Source organism: Mustelus asterias, chromosome 5 (assembly GCF_964213995.1).
Source record: "Mustelus asterias chromosome 5, sMusAst1.hap1.1, whole genome shotgun sequence".
Classification (NCBI taxonomy): Eukaryota; Metazoa; Chordata; class Chondrichthyes; order Carcharhiniformes; family Triakidae; genus Mustelus; species Mustelus asterias.
The window spans coordinates 103,848,286-103,861,090 of NC_135805.1; the positions used below are offsets into that span (position 1 = coordinate 103,848,286).

The following is a 12,805-nucleotide window of genomic DNA, read 5'->3' on the forward strand; positions in this document are numbered from 1 at the left end:
CAAGGGGGCACAAGTTCAAGGTAAGGTGGGGGAAGCTTCAGTAGAGATGTGCAGGGGGAAAGTTTTTTTTTTTTACAGAGGGTGGTGGGGGCCTGGAATGCACTGCCAAGTGAGGTGGTTGAAGCAGACACGTTAGTGATATTTAAGACTTATCTGAATAGACACATGAACAGGCAGCAATAGAGGGATGCAGGCAGTTGGTCTAGATCAAACAACGTGATTGGCACAGCGCAGGCTTGGTGGGCCGTAGGGCCTGTTCCTCTGCTGGACTGTTCTTTGTTCTAAAAAGCCATTTGGCTTCCCCACTATTATTAGAAATTAAAGCGAGAAGCAAAAATGCTGCACTGCGAAGGCTGCTTTTAGAATTGATCTACAATCAAAACATCACACGCAAGTTGACATTGCAAAGAGATGGAATGGAATTTTTAACTTGCCCAACTCTTGGACTAAAAAAAATTACAAACCTCATTTTTGACTTCTTTAGCACAGATGAGATTTATTGCCTATGCCTGTTTAATATTCTAACATTTTGAGAGCTGGGAGTGATGGTGGCAATTGCAACATGCTGTTAAATCCAGCTGCCTATTTTCAGTGTAAGTGGGTGTGAAAAGCTCACATACTGCTCCACTAAAGTTGTATCTAATCAGTAGCTGAGTGTTAAACTGCCAGCTTTCTTCTGCCATAAATGTAAACGTACCTGGAGATAATGCAACAATTCAGACCAAACTGCATGCTAACAGGAGATTTTCAAACAAGCACATCTTATTAGGACAGCACCAATTTAGTATGTTTTTGCCCTTTGGCTGAAATAACCCCCATGACTACCATTACGGTGAGACACACAATTTAAGTTAAATTATACATTCGTTGCTGCAAGTGGTTTGTAGAATACAAATTCAAGGAAGTGACACAAATATTTTGGGAAGCAGTAAACCATTAGAAAAGGTGCAGTAAAAGATCAACAGAAATTATAATAAGCAATATCTTTATAATGACTCCATAAATCTTATGAAGTCAGATCATTAAAAAAAATTGCTGGAGAAACCCAGCAGGTCAGACAGCACCTGCAGAGAGAGAAACAAAATTAACATTTCGGGTTGAGATTACTTTATTAGAATGGAAGAAAGATACAAATGTAAGAGTTTTTAAGCCAGTGGAGGAGCAGGGGAAAACAAAAGGAGAAGGTTTCTGATGGGGTCGAGGCCAGGGAAATAACAAGTTTATTAGTCACAAGTAAGGCTTTACATTAATACTGCAATGAAGCTACTGTGAAATTCCCCTAGTCGCCACATTCCGGCACCTGTTCAGGTCAATGCACCTAACCAGCACGTCTTTCACACTGTGGGAGGAAACCGGAGCACCCGGAGAACGTGCAGACTCCATCCACACAGATATGATGCAAGCCAGGGATCGAACCCGGGTCCCTGGCACTGAGGCAGCAGTGCTAACCACTGTGCCACCCCAAATATTTCTTGATGCAAAAGCTAAAGACAATTGTAATGGATCTTGTTAAGAAACTAACTGTGTCCAAACAAGGTGTGAATGGCTACTTAAACACCATCAGAATGCAATATGAAGGCATAAAAGGAAGAAACAAGATGGGCCTAGCAAATAAGTTTATAAAAATAAAACACAGAATAAGATGGAACAAAAATAGAAAAATCTCAGCAGGTCTGACAGCATCTGAGAGAGTGTAGAGCCAACATTGGCTCTAGAGCTGCTCTGACGAAGGGTCATCTAGACTCGAAATGTTGGCTCTATTCTCTCTCCACAGATGCTGTCAGACCTGCTGAGATTTTTCAGCAATTTTCTGTTTCAGATTCCAGCAACTGCAGTATTTTGCAATTTTTCTTAGAACGAGAGGGAAGCAGAGGTCATGATTTAAAGGCGTTACACAAGGTTGACTCCAAAAGGATGGGGAGTGCCGAGTGGAAAGATGTACTGTTCCCCGAGCTTGATTGGAAAACTAGAAACGCCATGGACAGGAAGGTCAGATTGGGAGCAAGGTGGCGAATTAAAACAACAAGCAACCTGAAGCTCAGGGCTTTATTTGCAGACTGAATGGAGGTGTTCTGCAAAGCGGTCACCTAGTCTGTGTTTGGTCTCCCCCAATGTGGAGACAACATCATGAGCAGTGAATACAGTATACCAAATTGAAAAAAGTACATGTAAATCACTGTTTCACTTAAGGAGCATTTTGGACACTGGACAGTAAGGGAGGTGGTGAAAGAACCTAGCCTGCGAAGGCTGCCTTCTCTGTTCTTCTTTCAGATTTCCAACATTCACAGTATTTTGCTTGTGACATGAAGTAAAATTGATTCTACTTAACAAAGGTCAATAAAATGAGGCAAACCCCATTTCTTTTTAAATAATTAGGATGATTGATCAGATAGAGAGATGTTTATGCAAAAACAAACTGAAATAAACAGTGAACATGAAAGCTAAAGTAGTCTTAGACTATATGTCACCATCAAAACAGTACAGGAAATCCAAACTCAGCTTATTCAGAACAAAATAGAATTAGTTTCCGATTCAACGAAGAATAGGTGGTACAGATGAAGGCAAAAAGTGAAACTTGGACCAAGTTGTGGAAAAGGTCTTGGTAATGGTTGGGTTGGGCATGTGCACATTTAACTTTATGGTCCAGATTTTACTGTGGTAACCAGGATGAAATTTTCACTACTCATTCCATCAAAATCAACAGCAACTTCTGGAGTCAGATATGCAAAAAGAATAAAAGAAATTCAGAAGCTGCTGTCAGTGATTTTACACCTCCCCAGAGGGTGCATTTTTGAGACACCCACTGACTGCAATCAAAGAGAAATCAGTTTAAATCGATGGGAACTTCTACTCTTATGCTGTTAGTCTCGGTATAAAAATGCCTGCAAAACTTTTATACCTTATTGAATGAGGTGCAACTGGGCTTTTAAATGGTGTGCTAACTCAATTACTGCAAACCCCAAGGTTCACAGGCCCCAAATGGCGCATGTCAAATCCCCCCATATTATCAAAGAATGCACATATCTTTTTTTTTTAATGTTTAGTATCTGTGCATCTTCATTTTCCACCTTAAATAAATGATTTATGTTCCCATTTGAAAACTTAAAAGTGTTAATATTTGGTTGAATTTTCTGGTTTGCTTCAATATGACTGACTGACTGTTTACCTGTCTGCTGACAGCAGCGATGCTTCATGGCAAGTTATCCCCTTGACTTAGCACCAGTTTTAGACCACACTAAACTTTAGTGGGCAGCTTTCTTTGCGGTTAGCAGTGACGGCACACCCCCCCTCCCCACTTTTATTTATGACAAGACATTGCAGCTCTGACCAATATTTTCACTTGATTACCAAAGTGGCTTCGGGCTGAACGTAGGTTCAGCGTAGCTTCCTGACATTTGTATTCTATGCCTCCAAAAACAATTGTGCCCATGCACATTAAATAAAAACAGCACACACAGATGTCTCTGGGTGCCTAATATATAACTATTGAGGTTTAATGTAATGGCAGGACACTAGGAAGCTCAGAGGAACAGATGGATCTTGGGATACTTATTCATAGACTCCTGAAGGTGGAAGAACCGGTGAATAGGGTAGTTAAGAAAACATATAGGACATTTTCTGTTATCAGTCGTGCCATACAGTATAAGCACAAGGAGGTTATGCTGGAGCACTATGTGCAGTACTGATCACCTCATTTTAGGAAGGATGTGATTTCACTATAGGGGATACAAAGGAGATTCACCAGGATGTTTCCTGGGATGGAGCATTTGAGCTATAGGCTAGACTGGATAGGCTTGGAATGTTTTCTTTAGGAGCAGAGAAGGCTGAGGGGGTGCATGATTGAGATGTATAAGATTATGAGGAGTCTGGACAGGGTGAATAGTAAGTAGCTTTATAATTGGGGGAGGGGTAATTATGATGCGATTAGGAAAGAATTAGAGAGCATAAGATGGGAACAGAAACTGTCAGGGAAAGGCACAAATGAAAAGTGGAGCTTGTTCAAGGAACAAATACTGCGTGTCCTTGATAGGTATGTCCCTGTCAGGCAGGGAGGAAATGGCCGAGTGAGGGAACCATGGTTCACAAAAGAGGTTGAATGTCTTGTCAAGAGGAAGGAGGAAACGTATGTAAGGATGAGAAAACAAGGTTCAGTTGGGTCCATTGAGGGTTACAAGTTAGCAAGGAATGAGCTGAAAAAAGGGATTAGGAGAGCTAGGAGGGGGCATGAGAAGTCCTTGGCGGGTCGGATCAAGGAAAACCCCAAGGCTTTTTACTCTTATGTAAGGAATAAAAGAATGACCAGTGTGAGGTTAGGGCCGGTCAAGGACAGTAGTGGGAACTTGTGCATGGAGTCAGAAGAGATAGGAGAGGCGATGAATGAATACTTTTCTTCAGTATTCACCAAGGAAAGGGGCCATGTTTTTGAGGATGAGAGTGTGATATAGGCTGATAGGCTGGAGGAGGCAGATATTCTGAGGGAAGGTGTATTAGCAATTTTGAAAAACCTGAAGGTCGATAAGTCCCCTGGGCCTGATGAAATATATCCTAGGATTCTTTGGGAGGCAAGGGATGAGATTGCAGAGCCTTTGGCTTTGATCTTTGGGTCCTCACTGTCCACGGGGATAGTGCCAGAGGACTGGAGAGTGGCAAATGTTCCTCTGTTCAAGAAAGGAAATAGGAATGACCCTGGTAATTATAGGCCAGTTAGTCTTACTTCGGTGGTTGATAAGTTAATGGAAAAGGTCCTGAGGGATAGGATTTACGACCATTTAGAAAGATGCAGCTTAATCCGGGATAGTTAACACGGATTTGTGAAGGGCAAGTCTTGCCTCACAAATTTGATTGAATTTTTTGAGGAGGTAACTAAGTGTGTCGATGAAGTTAGAGCAGTTGATGTCATATACATGGATTTTAGTAAGGCGTTTGATAAGGTCCCCCATGGTTGGCTCAAGATGAAAGTAAGGAAGTGTGGGATACAGGGAACTTTGGCCAATTGGATAAGTAACTGGCTATCTCATAGAAGCCATGATGTGGAGATGCCGGCGTTTGACTGGGGTGAACACAGTAAGAAGTCTCACAACACCAGGTTAAAGTCCAACAGGTTTATTTGGTAGCAAAAGCCACTAGCTTTCGGAGCGCTGCTCCTTCGTCAGATGGAGTGGAAATTTGGAATATTGTGTGCAGTTCTGGTCACCTCACTATAAGGATGTGGAAGCACTGGAGAGAGTGCAAAGGAGATTTACCAGGATGCTGCCTGGTTTGGAGGGTAGGTCTTATGAGGAAAAGTTGATGGAGCTAAGGCTTTTCTCTTTAGAGCGGAGGAGGTCGAGAGGCGACTTGATAGAGGTTTATAACTGATGAGGGGGATAGATAGAGTGGACGTTCAGAGACTATTCCTCGGGTGGATGTAGCTGTTACTAGGGGGCATAACTAAGGTTCATGGTGGGAGATATAGGAGGGATTTCCGAGGTAGATTCTTTACTCAGATTGGGTAACTACTGGTTGGGGTGTGGAATGGACTGCCTGCTGTGATAGTGGAGTCAGACACTTTAGGAACTTTCAAGCGGTTATTGGATAGGCACATGGAGCACACTAGAATGATAGGGAGTGGGATAGCTTGATCTTGGTTTCAGACAAAGCTCGGCACAACATCGTGGCTGAAGGGCCTGTGCTGTACTGTTCTATGTTTCTATTTAGCTATTCTCCTTAATTGAGGGGTCAATCACGAGGGGGATATAGTTTTAGGGTGAGGGGCAGGAGATTCGAGAAACACCTTTTTCACTCAGAGGGAAATCTGGAATGCACTGCCTGGGAAGGTAGTGGAGGCCAGAAACCTTACAACCTTTAAAATGTATTTGGATGAGCACTTGAAAGATTATAACATTCAAGAATATGGGACAAGAGCTGGAGAATTAGATTAGCATGCTTTTACCGATAGTTATTGTCGGTGCAGACTCGATGGGGCCTTTACTGTGTTGTATGACTACTTGAGATTTTCCAATCATGGACTTTCTGCAGTGATATGCATCAGTCACTAAGTGGCGCTGTAGTCAAGTGTTTCCATTATTTAACCTCATGGATAAAATTGGAAGATTTCTCTGTTAGTCACCAACAAGTCATTTTCAGACAAATGGAAAAATCCAGAACGTCCGCTCATGATTAACCAATAAAATCCTACCACTCAAACTTTTCTATCACATCAAATTGGTAGTCATTATGTGCAACGCAAATATGAACAAATATGAACTTCTCTCCTCATCCTGTCAAACTACCAGTCATTAACACAGGACAAGTTTTATTTTTGTTGGTGTAAAGAAGGTTTGCCATGATTTGGTTAAAAAGTACAACTGATTGAAGAGTGTTGAGGCCAGCAATATGATGATCTACAAAAGACAGTTCACGGTTTCAATGCACATTACGTGACATACGAAAGAGAAAGCTGACACCAGATATAGCTGCTACCTGATCTTTAGTACATTCAGTGCGTAGGCAATGATCTAGAAAATAAATAACAAATGTAATTTGGATAGAGTTCACTACTATAATTAGTCACTGGCACTCACGAGGAATGAAACTATCACACTTGTTCAGCAGCATGCAGCGTAAACTTGGTAAAATAGGTCAGCTGTTATGGAAATATGACACTGGAGAAGACCATTCAGCCCAACCAGTCTGCTCCTGCTCTTCCGAAGAGCAATCCCATTAGTCTCACTCTGACTATGGTTTTCTTTTTCAAGTATTTATCCAATTCCTCTTTGAAAAGCTACCAATGAGTCATCTTCCAACATCTTTGTCCAGCAGCGCGGTCCAAATCCCAACCACTGACTGCATGAACTATTTTTATGTATGTAGCCTCTCTTTTTGTCAATCACCAGAAGTTTGTTCCCTCTGACTGTTGAATCTTTAGCCATTTGAATCAGTTTCTTTTTTATTTATTCTATCTGAACCCTTCAGGATTTTAAACAATTCTACTCCAGCACTTTTTTTTCTTGTGTGCTCTCAGGAAAGCAACTCCAGCTTCTCTAGCCTAAATCACATAGTTGTAATTCTTCAACCCTGCTATCATTCCAAGTCAATCTCATCCGCAGCCTCTCCAAAGCCTTCATATCCCCCCTAAAATGCAGCGCCCAGAATTGGACACAGTACCTCAAGCTGTGATTGAACTCGTGTTTCAAAGTTTATTTATTAGTGTCACAAATAGGCTTACATTAACACTTCAATGAAGTTACTGCAAAAATACCATAGTTGCCACACACTGTGTACCCAAACAGGTACAGAGGGAGAATTTAACACGGCCAATGCACCTAACCAGCATGTCTTTCGGATTGTGGGAGGAAACTGGAGCACCCGGAGGAAACCCACGCAGACACAGGGAGAACATGCAAACTCCATACAGTCACCCAAGCCAGCAATCGAACCCGGGTCTCTGGTGCTGTGAGACAGCAGTGCTAACCGCTGTGCCACCGTGCTTCAGCAAAACTTCCTGACGTTGTGTTCTGTGCCTCTAATTATAAAGCCCAGTATTCCAAATGCTTTCTTAATCTGTCCTGGAACTTCCAATGATTTGAGCAAACACTCCCAGGTTTCTCTATTTTTTTCCACTCACTCCCTTTGAAGTTGTTCTATTTAGTTGGTATTTTCTTTTCAGCAGCTTGCTCACATCTCATTGAAACCAATCATAATTTCCCTCACTGTTAACCACACTTCCAAGTTTCATATTATCTGCAAATTTCAGAGTTGTGCCCTATACCCACAGGTCCAAATCAACGTACATCAAAAGTAGCCCCCCACCGGGGTAGCATGGTGGCTCGCACTGCTGCCCCACTGCACCAGGGACTCTGGTTCCCCCCTCCCCCGCCGTGGGTTTCCTCCCACACTCCAAAGATATGTAGGCTAGATGGATTAGCCATGGTAAATGAGAGGGGATACGGCGATAGGGCAGGGAAAGAGGGCCTGGGTAGGATACTTAGTGCAAATTCGATGGGCCAAATGGCCTTCTTCTGCACAGTAGGGATTCTATGATACTAGTACCCAAACCTGGTGAACACCATATTCCCCTCTGCTTGAAGTCATTCATCACAATTCACCACTACTATCTCTTAGTCAATTTTGTATCTATACGACTACGACTACTCTAACATATCATTGTTAGCATTTCCACAACTCTACAAAAGATGAAGAGAAGCAAACGTTTTTCATGGGGTGCTTCATTTCTGCCTACATTCTATTTTGCCCAGTCCCCCTGCTCCTGTAAATCTACCACAACAGCCTCTGACTCAGTTGTCAATCTCCCTTTTCAAAACATTTTGGAAGGAACACAAACTCATTTATCTTTAATATAAAGTGCCTGCAAGGTTATAAACATCTCGAGGCACTTCACGTGGCAACGGACGTCAAACAACAGGGGGAAAGATATTTAGGAAGGTCACTAAATTATTAAATAAAGATATGTTTTCGGAGAGGCATTTGAAGGAGCTGGTACCAAGATGTAAGGGTTTAAAAGGAGAGGATAAGGTCAAGAAAATTGAATGTTCTGCGATTGTAGGCAGGATGGAAGGAGTAGTCTATTACATAGAATAAATGCAGAAACAGATTATTTGGCTCTCTTCCTGGTGTTGATACGCCACTTTGGCATATCTTCGTTTCATTTTCTCTTACATACTTGCCTAGTTTCCTTGAAAGCATCCAAGATATTTGCCTCAGCCAATTGCTCTGGTATTGAGTTTCACATTCTAACCACTCTTCCGAGAGGATTTATGAATAACTATCTTCCCACATGTGGAAACATGGTGAGATTTTAACTACTTCAAAGCCCATCTACCTGCATAATTAAAATAGAGCTAATTTTCTCCAGAACTACCCTGTCCGACCCATGACTTCTATCAGGTCATCTCTAATTCTCCTATTTTCTGTAGGGAAAGTCCTCCAGCCTGTTCCATCTTTCACAATAACTGTAGTTTCCCTCTCCCAATATTGCTCCAGTATTGCTGTCATTTTTATAGCATGAAAACTAGACCTGTGCACAGAAGTAGGACCTGACTAGGGTCCTTGACAAGTAACACAACTTCACTAATTTTCAAATCCATGCTACAAGAAATACAATTGCTAGCATTTTAATTTGCTATGTTGTAATTTGAATGATTTATCATCTGGATTACCAAATCCCGTTGCTCTTATTCATTTTCTTATTTTCTAAACTGTAGGTGATATTTCTATCTTTCCTAATGTACATCACCCTAATTTTCTACAGTATGTTAGAATGGGTTCCTTACCCCATTTCCAATGTTTGTCCTGATGTGATTTTGCCAAGTCCTCTCATGTGTCATCATGCTTCCATTTCCTCCAGTGTGATTATTTCTATATTTATTGTGCCCCTTGATGAACATTTAAAATAACATTTCCTTACTTTGCACCAAATGTTCATTCCCACTGTGCAGCAAGCCATTCCATTTATCAGATCTTCCAGCTCTAGAGAGTTTTCCGTGATTCCCACGGATTTCAATTTTGCTGGGGCTTCTTGATGCCACAATGGGTCAAATGCCATCTTGATGTCAAGGATCGTCAGTCACCCTCACAACATGTCTACAATTCAGTTCCTTTCCCCATGCTTGGGTCATGGCTGTATTAAACTGGAACTGAGTGGTTCTGGCAGAATCCAAATGGAGCAGATTATTGCTGAGCAAACGCTATTCGATAGCACTTGGTTGATGATAGAGCGCAAACTGATGGGGAAATAACTGGCTGGATTGGATTGATCCTACTTCTTGTAAACCAGATAATGCCTGGGCAACTTTCCACATTGTCAGGTACAAAGAACAAAGCAGCACAGGAACGGGCCCTTCGGCCCTCCAAGCCCGCGCTGCTCCCTGGTCCAAACTAGACCATTCTTTTGTATCCCTCCATTCCCACTCCGTTCGTGTGGCTATCTAGATAAGTCTTAAACGTTCCCAGTGTGTCCGCCTCCACCACCTTGCCCAGCAGCGCATTCCAGGCCCCCACCACCCTGTGTAAAATACGTCTTTCTGATATCCGTGTTAAAACCACCCCCCCCCCCCGCCCTCACCTTGAACCTATGACCCCTCGATCACCACCGATCTGGGAAAAAGCTCCCCACCATTCACCCTATCTATGCCTTTCATAATTCTATACACCTATTAGGTCACCCCTCATCCTCCGTCTTTCCAGTGAGAACAACCCCAGTTTACTCAATCTCTCCTCATAACTAAGCCCTTCCATACCAGGCAACATCCTGGTAAACCTCCTCTGCACTCTCTCTCTAAAGCCTCCACGTCCTTCTGGTAGGCGACCAGAACTGGGCGCAGTATTCCAAATGCGTACGAACCAACCGAACCGTCGGTAGGTGCTAGCGTTGCTGGATATGGGTGACAGAGGTTTGAAGAAGTTGGAGCTTATGTCGCATAGACTCAGGGGAACCAGTAAAAAGACTGGACATGTCAAACCAGGTAAATACAAACATGCAGGGTGTTCATCAAATCCATTCTATCCAAAGTCATTGTCTGGTTATTCCACCATAGACATCCCTCCCATATCACTTGCTGATGTTTTTGGGGATAGTGATCATAACTCTATCTCCTTTACACTAGCATTGGAGAGAGATAGGATCAGCCGAGCTAGGAAAGTGTTTATCTGGAGTAAGGGCAACTATGATGCTATTAGGCAGGAAATTAGAGGCATAAATTGGAAGGAGGTTTTCTCAGGGAAATATACGGAAGAAACGTGGCAAATTTTCAAGAAAAATTTGTCTGGAGCTCTGCACGGCAATGTTCTGGTGCGACAGGGGAGTTATGGTAGGTTACAGGAACCATGGTGCACGAAAGCTGTTACGGATTTAGTCAGGAAGAAAAGAAAAGCCTACAAAAGGTTCAGGGAGCTAGGTAATGTTAGAAATCTAGAAGAGTATACGACTAGTAGGAAGGAACTAAAGAGGGAAATTAGAAGTGCCAGGAGGAGACATGAGAAGGCCTTGGCAGACAGGATAAAGGAAAACCCCAAGGGTTAGGGTTCACAAGTATGTGAAGAGCAAGAGAATAAGATGTGAAGGAGTAGGACCTATCAAATGTGACGGTGGGAAAGTCTGTATTGAACCGGTTGAAATAGCAGAGGCACTCAATGAATACTTTGCTTCAGTATTCACAGTGGAAAAGGATCTTGGTAGTTGCAGTGCAGACTTGCAGTGGACTGAGAAGATTGAGCATGTGGGCATTAGGAAAGAGGATGTGTTGGAGCTGTTGAAAAGCATCAAGTTAGATAAGTCGCTGGGACCGGATGGGATGTACCCCAGGTTACTGTGGGAGGCGAGGGAAGAGATTGCTGATCCTCTGGCGATGATTTTTACATAGTCAATGGAGACAGGAGAGGTTCTGGAGGATTGGAGGATGACGGATGTGCTTCCGTTATTCAAGAAAGGGAGAAGAGGTAGCCCAGGAAATTATAGACCGGCGAGTCTAACCTCAGTGGTAGGTAAGTTGATGGAGAAAATCCTGAGAGGCAGGATTTATGAACATTTGGAAAGGAATAGTATGATCAGAAGTAGCCAGCACGGCTTTGTCTGAGGCAGATCATGTCTTACAAGTCTGATTGAGTTTTTAGAAGATGTGACTAGACACTTAGACGGGGGGGAAGAGCAGATGTGGTTTATATGGATTTCAGTAAGGCGTTTGATAAGGTGCCCCATGCAAGGCTTATGGAGAAAGTGAAGGGGCATGGGATACAAGGGGACGTTGCTTTGTAGATTCAGAACTAGCTTGCCCACAGAAGGCAAAGAGTGGTTGTAGATGGGTCTTTTTCAGAGTGGAGGTCGGTCACCAGTGGGGTGCCCTAGGGATCTGTTCTGGGACCCTTGCTCTTTGTGATTTTTATAAATGACCTGGATGAGGAAGTAGAAGGATGGGTTGGCAAGTTTGCTGATGACACAAAGGTTGGAGGTGTTGTGGCTAGTATAGAGGGATGTCAGCAGTTGCAACGAGACATAGATAAGATGCAAGACTGGGCGGAGAAGTGGCAGATGGACTTCAACCCAGATAAGTGTGTGGTGGTTCATTTTGGCAGGTCGAATAGGATGAAAGAATATAATATTAAGGGTAAGACGCTTGGCAGTGTGGAAGAACAGAGGGATCTTGGGGTCCGGGTTCATAGGACGCTCAAAATGGCGTCGCAGCTGTGGCTGTGGTTAAGAAGGCGTATGGAATATTGGCTGTGGTTAAGAAGGCGTATGGAATATTGGCCTTCATCAATAGAGGAATTGAGTTTAAAAATCAGGAGATAATGCTGCAGCTGTATAGGACCCTGGTCAGACCCCATCTGGAGTACTGTGCCCAGTTCTGGTCACCTCATTACAGAAAGGATGTGGAAGCCATAGAACGGGTGCAGAGGAGATTTACGAGGATGTTGCCGGGATTAAGTGGTATGCCTTATGAGGATAGGTTGAGAGAGCTAGGTCTATTCTCCTTGGAGAGGCGAAGGATGAGAGGTGACCTGATAGAGGTGTATAAGATGTTGAGAGGTATTGATAGAGTGGATTCTCAGAGGCTTTTACCCAGGGCTGAAATGGTTGTCACGAGAGGCCACAGGTTTAGGGTGCTGGGGAATAGGCAGAGGAGATGTTAGGGGTAAGTTTTTCACTCAGAGGGTGGTGGGTGCATGGAATCGGTTGCCGGTAGTGGTGGAGGAAGTGGATTCGATTGAGTCTTTTAAGAGACTTTTGGATAGGTTCATGGATGTTAGTAAGATAGAGGGTTATAGGTAAGCCTAGTAGGTAGGGACATGTTCGGCACAACTTGTGGGC

At 43.1% G+C, this 12,805-nt stretch overlaps 1 protein-coding gene across 9 annotated transcripts in view; it reads right to left on the reverse strand.

Moving 5' to 3' along the window:
* The window catches only part of lpin1a (lipin 1a), a 144,421-nt gene that overhangs the window by 53,328 nt on the left and 78,288 nt on the right, over positions 1–12,805 (reverse strand). The gene's annotated exons all lie outside the window — the stretch shown is intronic.